Source organism: Bos indicus, chromosome 10 (assembly GCF_029378745.1).
Source record: "Bos indicus isolate NIAB-ARS_2022 breed Sahiwal x Tharparkar chromosome 10, NIAB-ARS_B.indTharparkar_mat_pri_1.0, whole genome shotgun sequence".
NCBI lineage: Eukaryota > Metazoa > Chordata > Mammalia > Artiodactyla > Bovidae > Bos > Bos indicus.
In genome coordinates, this window is record NC_091769.1 from 38958721 (window position 1) to 38972261 (window position 13541).

Genomic DNA, 13541 nt, shown 5'->3' on the forward strand with positions numbered 1-13541 from the left:
TGGTGAAAGGGATTGATTCCTTGATTGCTCTTTATGATTTTTCATTGTTAGTATATAGAAATGCAAGCGATTTCTGTGTATTGATTTTGTATCCTGCAACTTTGCTAAATTTACTGATTAGCTCTAGTAACTTTCTGATATTATCTTTAGGGTTTTCTATGTATAGTATCATGTCATCTGCAAGCAGTGAGAGCTTTCCTTCTTTTCTGATCTGGATTCCTTTTATTTCTTTTTATTCTCTGATTGCTGTAGCTAGAACTTCTAGAACTATGTTGGAAAATAGTGGTGAAGGTGGACACCCTTGTCTTGTTCCTGATCTTAAGGGGAATGCTTTCAGTATTTCATCATTGAGAATAATGTTTGTTGTAGGCTTATCATACATGGCCTTTACTACGTTGATGTAGGTTCCTTCTATGCCCACTTTTTGAAGAGTGGGCATTCATAATTCAGCACCTATTTAATCATAAATAGGTGCTGAATGTTGTCAAAGGCTTTTTCTGCATCTATTGAGATGATCATATGGTTTTTATCTTTCAATTTGTTAATATGGTGTATCACATTGATTGATTTCCATATATTGAAGAATCCTTGCATCCCTGGAATAAACCCAACTTGATCATGGTGTATGAGCTTTGGGACGTGTTGCTGAATTTTGTTTGCTAAACTTTTGTTGAGGATTTTTGCATCTATGTTCATCAGTGATATTGGCCTGTAGTTTTCTTTTTGTTTTTGTTATCTTTGTCCAGTTTTGGTATCAGGGTGATGGTAGTCTTATAGAATGAGTTTGGAAATGTTCCTTTCTCTGCAAACTTTTTGAAAGAGTTTTACAAGGATGAGCTTTAGCTCTTCTCTAAATGTTTGTTAGAATTCTCCTGTGAATCCATCTGGTCCTGGGTTTTTGTTTTTGGGGAGATTTTTGATCACAGCTTCAATTTCAGTGCTTTTAATGGGTTGTTCATAATTTCTATTTCTTCCTGGTTTAGTCTTAGAAGATTGAACTTTTCTAAGAATCTGTTGATTTCTTCCAGGTTATCCATTTTATTGCCATATAGTTGTTCATAATTGTCTCTTACAATTCTTTGTATTTCTGCATTCTCTGTTATAACCTCTCCTTTTTCATTTCTAATTTTGTTGATTTGATTCTTCTCTCTTTTTTTCTTCATGAGTCTGCCTAAAGGCTTATCAATTTTGTTTATCTTCTTAAAGAACCAGCTTTTAGCTTTATTAATCTTTACTATTGTTTCTTTCATTTCTTTTTCATTTATTTCTGCTTGGATCTTTATGATTTCTTTCCTTCTACTTATTTTAGGGGGGATTTTTTTTGTACTTCTTTTCCCAGTTGTTTTAGGTATAAAGTTAGGGTTGTCTATTTGATGTTTTTCTTGTTTTTTTGAGGTAGGTTTTTATTGCTATAAATTTCCCTCTTAGAAGTGTGTTTGCTGCATCCCATAGGTTTTGATTTGTTGTGTTTTTGTTGTCATGTTTTTTTCTAGAAATTTTTTGATTTCTCTTTTGATTTATTCAGTAACCTGTTGGTTATTTAGAAATGTGTTATCTAATCTCCACGTGTTTATGTTTCTTACATTTTTTTTCTTGTAATTGATATCTAGTCTCATAGTGTTGTGGTTAGAGAAGATGCTTAACATAATTTCAATTTTCTTCAGTTTACTGAGGTTTGATTTGTGACCCAAGATGTGGTCTATCCTGGAAAATGTTCCATGTGCCCTTAAGAAGAAGGTGTATTCTTCTGCCTTTGGATGGAATGTCCTGAAGATAACAATGAGATACATCTCATCTAATGTATCACTTAAGACTAATGTTTCCTTATTAATTTTCTGTTTTGATGACCTGTCAATTGGTGTTAGTGGGGTGTTAAAGTCTCCTACTATTATTGTGTTACTGTCAATTTCCCCTTTTATGTCTGTTAGTGTTTGTCTTATACATTGAGGTGCTTCTATGTTGCATGCATGCTGCTGCTGTTAAGTCACTTCAGTCGTGTCCGACTCTGTGCGACCCCATAGACAGCAGCCCACCAGGCTCCCCATCCCTGGATTCTCCAGGCAAGAGCACTGAAATGGGTTGCCATTTCCTTCTCCAATGCATGAAAGTGAAAAGTGAAAGTGAAGTCGCTCAGTCGTGTCCGACTCTAAGCGACCCCATGGACTGCAGCCTATCAGGCTCTTCCGTCCATGGAATTTTCCAGGCAAGAGTACTGGAGTGGAGTGTCATTGCCTTCTCCATGCATAGATATTTACAATTGTTATTTCGCCCTCTTGGATTGTTCCCTTGATCATTATGTAGTGTCCTTCCTTATTTCTTGTAATCTTCTTTATTTTAAGGTCTATTTTGTCTGATATGAGGATTGCTACTCCAGTTTTCTTTTGCTTCCCATTTGCATGGAATATATTTTTCCATCCTCTCACTTTCAGTCTATATGAGTCTTTAGGTTTGAAGTGAGTTTCTTGTAGAGAGCATAGATATGGGTCTTGCTTTTGTATACATTCAGCTGGTCTGTGTCTTTTGGTTGAACCATTTAATCCATTTACATTTAAAGTAATTATTGATATATATGTTCCTATTGCATTTCCTTAATTATTTGGTGTTTATTTTGCAGATCTTTTTTCTTCTCTTGTATTTCTTTACTATATAAGTCTCTTTAACATTTGTTGTAAAGCTGGTTTAGTGGTACTGAATTCTCTTAACTTTTGCTTGTCTGAAAAGCTTTTTATTTCTCCATCAATTTTGAATGAGATCTTTGCCTGGTACAGTAATCTTGGTTGTAGTTTTTTTTTTTTTTCCCTTTCATCACTTTAAATATATCCTGCCATTCCCTTCTGGCCTGCAGAGTTTCTGCTGAAAGATCAGCTGTTAAGCATATGGGGTTCCCCTTGTATGTTACTTGTTGCTTCTCCCTTGCTGCTTTTAATATTCTTTCTTTCTATTTAGTCTTTGTTAGTTTGATTAGTATGTGTCTTGCCATGTTTCTCCTTGGGTTTATCCAGTATGGGACTCCTTGTGCTGCTTGGACTTGATTGGCCATTTCCTTTTCCATGTTGGGGAAATTTTCAACTATAATATCTTCAAAATTTTCTTATACCCTTTCTTTTTCTCTTCTTATTCTGGGACCCCTGTAATTCGAATGTTGGTATGTTTGATATTCTCCCATAAGTCTCTGAGATTATCTTCAGTCCTTTACATTCTTTTTACTATATTCTGCTCTACAGAAATTATTCCACCATTTGATCTTCCAGCTTGTTGATTCGTTTTTCTGCTTCAGATATTCTGTTATTGATTTCTTCTTGAGTATTTTTAATTTCAGTAATTGTGTTGTTTGTCTCTGTTTGTTTATTCTTTAATTCTTCTAGGTCTTTGTTAATTGATTCTTGCATTTTCTCCATTTTGTTTTAAAGAGTTTTGATCATCTTTACTATCATTTTTCTGAATTCTTTTCCAAGTAGTTTACCTATTTCCTCTTCATTTATTTGGGCTTTTTTGTTTTTAGTTTGTTCCTTCATTTGTGTAGGAACATTTAACTTCTTGGGTTTGAGGTCTCCTTTTCCCAGGCATCAAGGTTGAATTCTTTCTTTTTTGGTTTCTGTCCTCCTAAGGTTTGCAGACAGACTGAAAAGCACAACACAGATTAACCAATCTGATCACATGGACCACAGCCTTGTCTAATTCAATGAAAGTATGAGCCATGCCATGAAGGGCCACCCATGGGCCCCAGTCTCACCCACCTGAGACTCTCCACCTGGGTCATGGCGGAGAGTTCTGAAAAAAACATGGTCCACTAGAGAAGGGAATGGAAAACAACTTAAGCATTCTTGCCTTGAGAACCCCATGAGGAGTATGAAAAGGCAAAAAGATAGGACGCTGAAAGATGAACTCCCCAGGTCAACAGGTGCCCAATATTCTACTGGAGATAAGTGGAGAAATAACTCCAGAAAGAATGAAGAGACAGAGCCAAAGCAAAAACAACACCCAGCTGTGGATGTGACTGGTGACAGAAGCAAACTCTGATGCTGTAAATAGCAATATTGAGTAGGAACCTGGAATTTTAGGTCCATGAATCAAGGCAAAGTGGAAGTGGTCAAACAGGATATGACAAGAGTGAATGTTGACATTTTAGGAATCAGCGAACTAAAATGGACTGGAATGGGTGAATTTAACTCAGATAACCATTATATCTACTACTGGGGCAAGAATCCCTTAGAAGAAATGGAATAGTGATCATAGTCAACAAAGCAGTCCAAAATACAGTACTTGGATGCAATCTCAAAAATGACAGAATGATCTCTGTTCATTTCCAAGGCAAACCATTCAATATCATGGTAATCTAAGCCTATGGCCCAACCAGTAATGCTGAAGAAGCTGAATTTGAATGGTTCAATGAAGACCTATAAGACCTTATAGAATGAACACCAAAAAAGGATGTCTTTTTCACTATAGGGGACTGGAATGCAAAAGTAGCAAGTCAAGAGATACCTGGAGTAACAGACCAATGTAGCCTTGGCATCCAGAATGAAGCAGGGCAAAGGCTAATAGAGTTTTGCCAAGAGAACACACTGGTCATAGCAAACACCCTTTTCCAACAACAAAAGAGAAGAATCTACACATGGACATCACCAGGTGGTCAATACAAAAATCAGATTGATTATATTCTTTGCAGCCAAAGATGGAGAAGCTCTATACAGTCAGCAAAAACAAGACTGGGAGCTGACTGTGGCTCAGATCATGAACTTCTTATTGCCACATTCAGACTTAAATTGAAGAAAGTGGGGAAAACCACTAGACCATTCAGGTATGACCTAAATCAAATCTCTTATGATTATACACTGTAGGTGATAAATAGATTCAAGGGAATAAATCTGATACACAGAGTGCCTGAAGAGCTATTCACGTAGGTTCATGACATTGTATAGGAGACAGGGATCAAGAACATCCCCAAGAAAAATAAATGCAAAAAAGCAAAATAGCTATCTGAGGAGGCCTTACAAATAGCTGTGAAAAGAATAGAAGCAAAAAGAAAAGGAGAAAAGAAAAGATATACCCACTTGAACGCACAGTTCCAAAGAATAGCAAGGAAAAGTAAGAAAACTGTGCTCAGTGATCAGTGCAAAGAAATAGAGGAAATCAATAGAATGGGAAAAACTAGAGAACTCTTCAAGAAAATTAGAGATACCAAGGGAACATTTCATGCAAAGATAAGCTCAATAAAGGACAGAAATGGTATGGACCTAACAGAAGCAGAAGATATTAAGAAGAGATGGCAAGAATATACAGAAGAACTGTACAAACACGATGGTATGATCAAGTACCTAGAGCCAGACATCTGTGATGCAAAGTCAGGTGGGCCTTAGGAAGCATCACTATGAACAAAGCTAGTGGGGGTGATGGAATTCCAGTTGATCTATTTCAAATCCTAAAATATGATGCTGTTAAAGTGCTGCACTAAATATGCCAGCAAATCTGGAAAACTCAGCACTGGTCACAGGACTGGAAAAGGTCAGTTTTCATTGCAATCCTAAAGAAAGGCAATGCCAAAGAATGCTCAAACTACCACACAATTGCATTCATCTCACACTCTAGTAAAGTATTGCTGAAAATTCTGAGCCAGGCTTCAGCAGTACGTGAACCATGAACTTCCAGATGTTCAAGCTGAGTTTAGAAAAGGCAGAGGAACCAGAGATCAAATTGCCAACATCCACTGGATCCACTGGATCACAAAAAAAGCAAGAGAGATCCAGGAAAATATCTACTTCTGCTTTATTGACTATGCCAAAGCCTTTGACTGTGTGGATCACCACAAACTCTGTAAAATTCTGAAAGAGATGAGAATACAAGACACCTGATCTGTCTCTTGAGGAATTTGTAGGCAGGTCAGGAAGCAACAGTTAGAACTGGACATGGAACAACAGACTGGTTCCAAATCAGGAAAGGAGTACGTCAAGGCTGTATATTGTCACCGTTTATTTAACTTCTATGCAGAGTACATCATGAGTAATGGTGGCCTGGATGAAGCACAAGCTGGAATCAAGATTGCTGGGAGAAATATCAATGACCTCAGATATGCAGATGACACCAACCTTATGGAAGAAAGTGAAGAAGAACTAAGGAGCCTCTTGATGAAAGTGAAAGAGGAGAGTGAAAACGTTGGCTTAAAGCTCAGCATTCAGCAAGGTAAGATCATGGCATACGGTCCCATCACTTCATGGCATATAGATGGGGAAACAGTGGAAACAGTGATAGATTTTATTTTGGGGGGCTCCAAAGTCACTACAGATGGTGACTGCAGCCATGAAATTAAAAGACACCTACTCCTTGGAATAAAGGTTATGCCAATCTAGACAGCATATTAAAAAGCAGAGACATTACTTTGCTAACAAAGGTCCATCTAGTCAAGGCTATGGTTTTTCTAGTAGTTATGTATGGATGTGAGAGTTGGACTGTGAAGAAAGCTGAGTGCCAAAGAACTGATGCTCTTGAACTGTGGTTTTGGAGAAGATTCTTGAGAGTCCCTTGGACTGCACAGAATACCAATCAGTCCATCCTAAAGGAAATCAGTCCTAAATATTCATTAGAAGGACTGATGTTGAGGTTCAAACTCCCATACTTTGGCCACCTGATGCAAAGAATTGACTCATTGGAAAAGACCCTGATACTTTGAAAGACTGAAGGTGGGAGGAGAAGGAGAAAACAGAGGATGAACAGTTAGATGGCATCAACAACTCAATGGACATGAGTTTGAGTAAACTTTGGGAGTTGGTGATGGACAGGGAGGCCTGGCATGCTGCAGTACATGGGGTTGCAAAGTGTCAGGCTTGACTGAGCCTCTGAACTGAACTGTATTGTAAAAGTTGTCCAGTGATTTGTGTAAGCTTCCTATAGTGTGAGATTTGTGGTGAGTTTTTGTTTGTTTGTTTTTCTTTCTTTCTTTCTTTTTTAATGTTTAAAAAATTTTAAGTCCTCTATTACTCCTTTAATTTTCACTTTTATAAACTACTATTTCTTTGCAAAAAAAAAAAGACCCTAATTTTTTTAAAAGCAAACTTCATATATATATTTAAAAAAATTTTTGTGACCTTGTGTTTTTTTTCTTTTTTTCTTTTTCTCTTTCTTTTTTTTTTTTCTCTCTTCTTTTCTTTAACATTGTATTTTTGAAATTCCAAACTCCACTCTAGATTTTTAATTTTAGCTTTTTGGTATTTGTTATCAATTTTGTACCTATATATATTTTTTTAAATAATTTCTGTGACTTTTTTTTTCTTTTTTTCTCTCTTTCTTTCTCTTCTTCTTTTCTTTAACATTGTACTTCTGAAATTCCAAACTCTACTCTAGATTTTTAATTTATGCTTTTTGGTATTTGTTATCAATTTTGTACCTATATTTTCTTTATAATTTTTGTGACTTGGTTTGTTTTTGTTTGTTTGTTTTTTCTCTTTCTTTTTCTTCTTCTTTTCTTTAACATTGTATTTTTGAAATTCCAAACTCTAGATTTTTAACTTTTGCTTTGTGGTATTTGTTATCAATCTTGTACCTATATTTTCTTTATAATTTTTGTGACTTTTTTTTTCTTTTTCTCTCTTTCTTTTCCTTCTTCTTTTCTTTAACATTGTATTTTTGAAATTTCAAACTCTACTCTAGATTTTTAAGTTTTGCTTTTACATATTTGTTACCAATTTTGTACCTTTAAGAACCCAATCTTCAGTACCCATTTTTTACTTGGGAGCGAGATTACCGGCTTGACTGCTCTCTCCCCCTTTGGACTCTCCTTTTTCTCCACCAGGTTGCCTGTGTCTCCTCCCTAACCCCTCTCTACTCCACCCAACTCTATGAATTTCTGTGTGTTCCAGATGGTGGAGAACACTTAGGGAACTGATTACTGGCTGGATCTGTCTCCTTTTCATTCCCCCCTTTTATCCTCCTGGCCACCCCTGTCTCCTTCCTCCCTCTTCTTTTCACTGTATAACTCCGAGAACATCTCTGAGCGGTCCAGTTGTGGAGTGCACATAAGGAAGTGATTACTGGCTAGCCCGCTCTCTCCTCTATTGATTCCACCTCATCACATTTGGGTCACCTCTAACTCCCTCCTCCCTCTTCTCTTCTCCATGTAACGCTGTGAACCTCTCTGGGTGACCCTCGCGGTGGAGAAACTTTTCATCTTTAACCTAGATGTTTTATCAATGGTACTGTATAGAAGGAGAAGTTTTGAGACTACTGTAAAAATAAGACCGATAACTGGAAGCAGGAGACTTAAGTCCAAACCCTGACTCCAGAGAACTCCTTACTCCAGGGAACATTAATTAACAGAAACTCATCAACGCCTCCATACCTACACTGAAACCAAGCACCACACAAGGGCCAACAAGTTCCAGGGCAACACATACCAAGCAAATTCTCCAGCAACAAAGGAACACAGCCCTGAACTCCAATATACAGGCTGCCCAAAGTTACTACAAAACCATAGACATCTCATAACTCATTACTGGACACTTCATTGCACTCCAGAGAGAAGAAATCCAGCTCCACCCACCAGAACACCGACACAAGCTTCCTTAACCAAGAAACCTTGAAAAGCCACCTGTACAAACCCACACACAGCAAGGAAACGCCACAATAAAGAGAATGCCACAAACTGCCAGAATACATAAAGGACACCCCAAACTCAGCAATTTAAACAAGATGAAGAGACAGAGGAATACCCAGCAGTTAAAGGAACAGGATAAATGCCCACCAAACCAAACAAAAGAGGAAGAGATAGGGAATCTACCTGATAAATAATTTCGAATAATGATAGTGAAATTGATCCAAAATCTTGAAATTAAAATGGAATCACAGATAAATAGCCTGGAGACAAGGATTGAGAAGATGCAAGAAAGGTTTAACAAGGACCTAGAAGAAATAAAAAAGAGTCAATATATAATGAATAATGCAATAAATGAGATCAAAAACACTCTGGAGGCAACAAATAGTAGAATAACAGAGGCTGAAGATAGGATTAGTGAATTAGAAGATAGAATGGTAGAAATAAATGAATCAGAGGGGAAAAAAGAAAAACGAATTAAAAGAAATGAGGACAATCTCAGAGACCTCCAGGACAATATTAAATGCTACAACATTCGAATCATAGGAGTCCCAGAAGAAGAAGACAAAAAGAAAGACCATGAGAAAATACTTGAGGAGATAATAGTTGAAAACTTCCCTAAAATGGGGAAGGAAATAATCACCCAAGTCCAAGAAACCCAGAGAGTCCCAAACAGGATAAACCCAAGGAGAAACACCCCAAGACACATATTAATCAAATTAACAAAGATCAAACACAAAGAACAAATATTAAAAGCAGCAAGGGAAAAACAATAACACACAGGGGAATTCCCATAAGGATAACAGCTGACCTTTCAATAGAAACTCTTCAAGCCAGGAGGGAATGGTAAGACATACTTAAAGTGATGAAAGAAAATAACCTACAGCCCAGATTATCGTACCCAGCAAGGATCTCATTCAAGTATGAAGGAGAAATCAAAAGCTTTACAGACAAGCAAAAGCTGAGAGAATTCTGCACCACCAAACCAGCTCTCCAACAAATACTAAAGGATATTCTCTGGACAGGAAACACAAAAACGGTGTATAAATTTGAACCCAAAACAATAAAGTAAATGGCAACGGGATCATACTTATCAGTAATTACCTTAAACGTAAATGGGTTGAATGCCCCAACCAAAAGACAAAGACTGGCTGAATGGATACAAAAACAAGACCCCTACATATGTTGTCTACAAGAGACCACCTCAAAACAGGGGACACATACAGACTGAAAGTGAAGGGCTAGAAAAAGGTTTTCCATGCAAATAGGAACCAAAAGAAAGCAGGAGTAGCAATACTCACATCAGATAAAATAGACTTTAAAAGAAAGGCTGTGAAAAGAGACAAAGAAGGTCACTACATAATGATCAAAGGATCAATCCAAGAAGCAGATATAACAATTATAAATATATATGCACCCAACATAGGAGCACCACAATATATAAGACAAATGCTAACAAGTATGAAAGGAGTAATTAACAATAACACAATAATAGTAGGAGACTTTAATACCCCACTCACACCTATGGGAAACACAAACTTTAAATGATACAATAGACCAGTTAGACCTAATTGATATCTATAGGACATTTCATCCCAAAACAATGAATTTCACCTTTTTCTCAAGTGCACACGGAACCTTCTCCAGGATAGATTACATCCTGGGCCATAAATCTAGCCTTGGTAAGTTCAAAAAAATTGAAATCATTCCAAGAATCTTTTCTGACCACAATGCAGTAAGATTAGATCTCAATTACAGGAGAAAAACTATTAAAAATTCCAACATATGGAGGATGAACAACACGCTGCTGAATAACCAACAAATCACAGAAGAAATCAAAAAAGAAATCAAAATTTGCATAGAAACGAATGAAAATGAAAACACAACAACCCAAAACCTGTGGGACACTGTAAAAGCAGTCCTAAGGGGAAAGTTCATAGCAATACAGGCATACCTCAAGAAACAAGAAAAAAGTCAAATAAATAACCTAACTCTACACCTAAAGCAACTAGAAAAGGAAGAAATGAAGAACCCCAGGGTTAGTAGAAGGAAAGAAATCTTAAAAATTAGGGCAGAAATAAATGCAAAAGAAACAAAAGAGACCATAGCAAAAATCAACAAAGCCAAAAGCTGGTTCTTTGAAAGGATAAATAAAATTGACAAACCATTAGCCAGACTCATCAAGAAACAAAGGGAGAAAAATCAAATCAATAAAATTAGAAATGAAAATGGAGAGATCACAACAGATAACACAGAAATACAAAGGATCATAAGAGACTACTATCAACAATTATATGCCAATAAAATGGACAACATGGAAGAAATGGACAAATTCTTAGAAAAGTACAACTTTCCAAAACTAGACCAGGAAGAAATAGAAAGTCTTAGCAGACCCATCACTAGCACAGAAATTGAAACTGTAATCAAAAATCTTCCAGCAAACAAAAGCCCCGGTCCAGACGGCTTCACAGCTGAATTCTACCAAAAATTTAGAGAAGAGCTAACACCCATCCTGCTCAAACTCTTCCAGAAAATTGCAGAGGAAGGTAAGCTTCCAAACTCATTCTATGAGGCCACCATCACCCTAATACCAAAACCTGACAAAGATCCCACAAAAAAAAGAAAACTACAGGCCAATATCACTGATGAACATAGATGCAAAAACCCTTAACAAAATTCTAGCAATCAGAATCCAACAACACATTAAAAAGATCATACACCATGACCAAGTGGGCTTTATCCCAGGGATGCAAGCATTCTTCAATATCTGCAAATCAATCAATGTAATACACCACATTAACAAATTGAAAAATAAAAACCATATGATTATCTCAATAGATGCAGAGAAAGCCTTTGACAAAATTCAACACCCATTTATGATAAAAACTCTCCAGAAAGCAGGAATAGAAGGAACATACCTCAACATAATAAAAGCTATATATGGCAAACCCACAGCAAACATTATCCTCAATGGTGAAAAATTGAAAGCATTTCCTCTAAAGTCAGGAACAAGACAAGGATGCCCACTTTCACCATTACTATTCAACATAGTTTTGGAAGTTTTGGCCACAGCAATCAGAGCAGACAAAGAAATAAAAGGAATCCAAATTGGAAAAGAAGAAGTAAAACTCGCACTGTTTGCAGATGACATGATCCTCTACATAGAAAACCCTAAAGACTCCACCAGAAAATTACTAGAACTAATCAATGACTATAGTAAAGTTGCAGGATATAAAATCAACACACAGAAATCCCTTGCATTCCTATATACTAATAATGAGAAAATAGAAAGAGAAATTAAGGAAACAATTCCATTCACCATTGCAACGAAAAGAATAAAATACTTAGGAATATATCTACCTAAAGAAACTAAAGACCTATATAGAGAAAACTATAAAACACTGGTGAAAGAAATCAAAGAGGACACTAATTGATGGAGAAATATATCATGTTCATGGATTGGAAGATCAATATAGTGAAAATGAGTATACTACCCAAAGCAATTTATAGATTCAATGCAATCCCTATCAAGCTACCAATGGTATTCTTCACAGAGCTGGAACAAATAATTTCACAATTAGTATGGAAATACAAAAAACCTCGAATAGCCAAAGCAATCTTGAGAAAAAAGAATGGAACTGGAGGAATCAACCTGCCTGACATCAGGCTCTACTACAAAGCCACAGTCATCAAGAGAGTATGGTACTGGCACAAAGACAGAAATATAGATCAACGGAACAAATAGAAAGCCCAGAGATAAATCCATACACATATGGACACCTTATCTTTGACAAAGGAGGCAAGAATATACGATGGATTAAAGACAATCTCTTTAACAAGTGGTGCTGGGAAATCTGGTCAACCACTTGTAAAAGAATGAAACTAGACCACTTTCTAACACCATACACAAAAATAAACTCAAAATGGATTAAAGATCTAAACGTAAAACCAGAAACTATAAAACTCCTAGAGGAGAACATAGGCAAAACACTCTCTGACATACATCACAGCAGGATCCTCTATGACCCACCTCCCAGAATATTGGAAATAAAAGCAAAAATAAACAAATGGGACCTAATTAAACTTAAAAGCTTCCGCACAACAAAGGAAATTATAAGCAAGGTGAAAAGACAGCCTTCAGAATGGGAGAAAATAATAGCAAATGAAGCAGCTGACAAACAACTAATCTCAAAAATACACAAGCAACTCCTACAGCTCAATTCCAGAAAAATAAATGACCCAATCAAAAATCGGGCCAAAGAACTAAATAGACATTTCTCCAAAGAAGACATACAGATGGCTAACAAACACATGAAAAGATGCTAAATATCGCTCATTATCAGAGAAATGCAAATCAAAACCACTATGAGGTACCATTTCACACCAGTCAGAATGGCTGTGATCCAAAAGTCTACAAATAATAAATGCTGGAGAGGGTGTGGAGAAAAGGGAACCCTCTTACACTGTTGGTGGGAATGTAAACTAGTACAGCCACTATGGAGAACAGTGTGGAGATTCCTTAAAAAACTGGAAATAGAACTGCCTTATGACCCAGAAATCCCACTGCTGGGCATACACACTGAGGAAACCAGAAGGGAAAGAGACATGTGTACACCAATGTTCATCGCAGCACTGTTTATAATAGCCAGGACATGGAAGCCACCTAGATGTCCATCAGCAGATGAATGGATAAGAAAGTGGTGGTACATATACACAATGAAGTATTACCCAGCCATTAAAAAGAATACATTTGAATCAGTTCTAATGTGGTAGATGAAACGGGAGCCTATTATACAGAGTGAAGTAAGCCAGAAAGAAAAACACCAATATAGTATACTAACGCATATATATGGAATTTAGAAAGATGGTAACAATAACCCTGTATATGAGACAGCAAAAGAGACACTGATGTATAGAACAGTCTTTTGGACTCTGTGGGAGATGGAGAGGGTGGGAT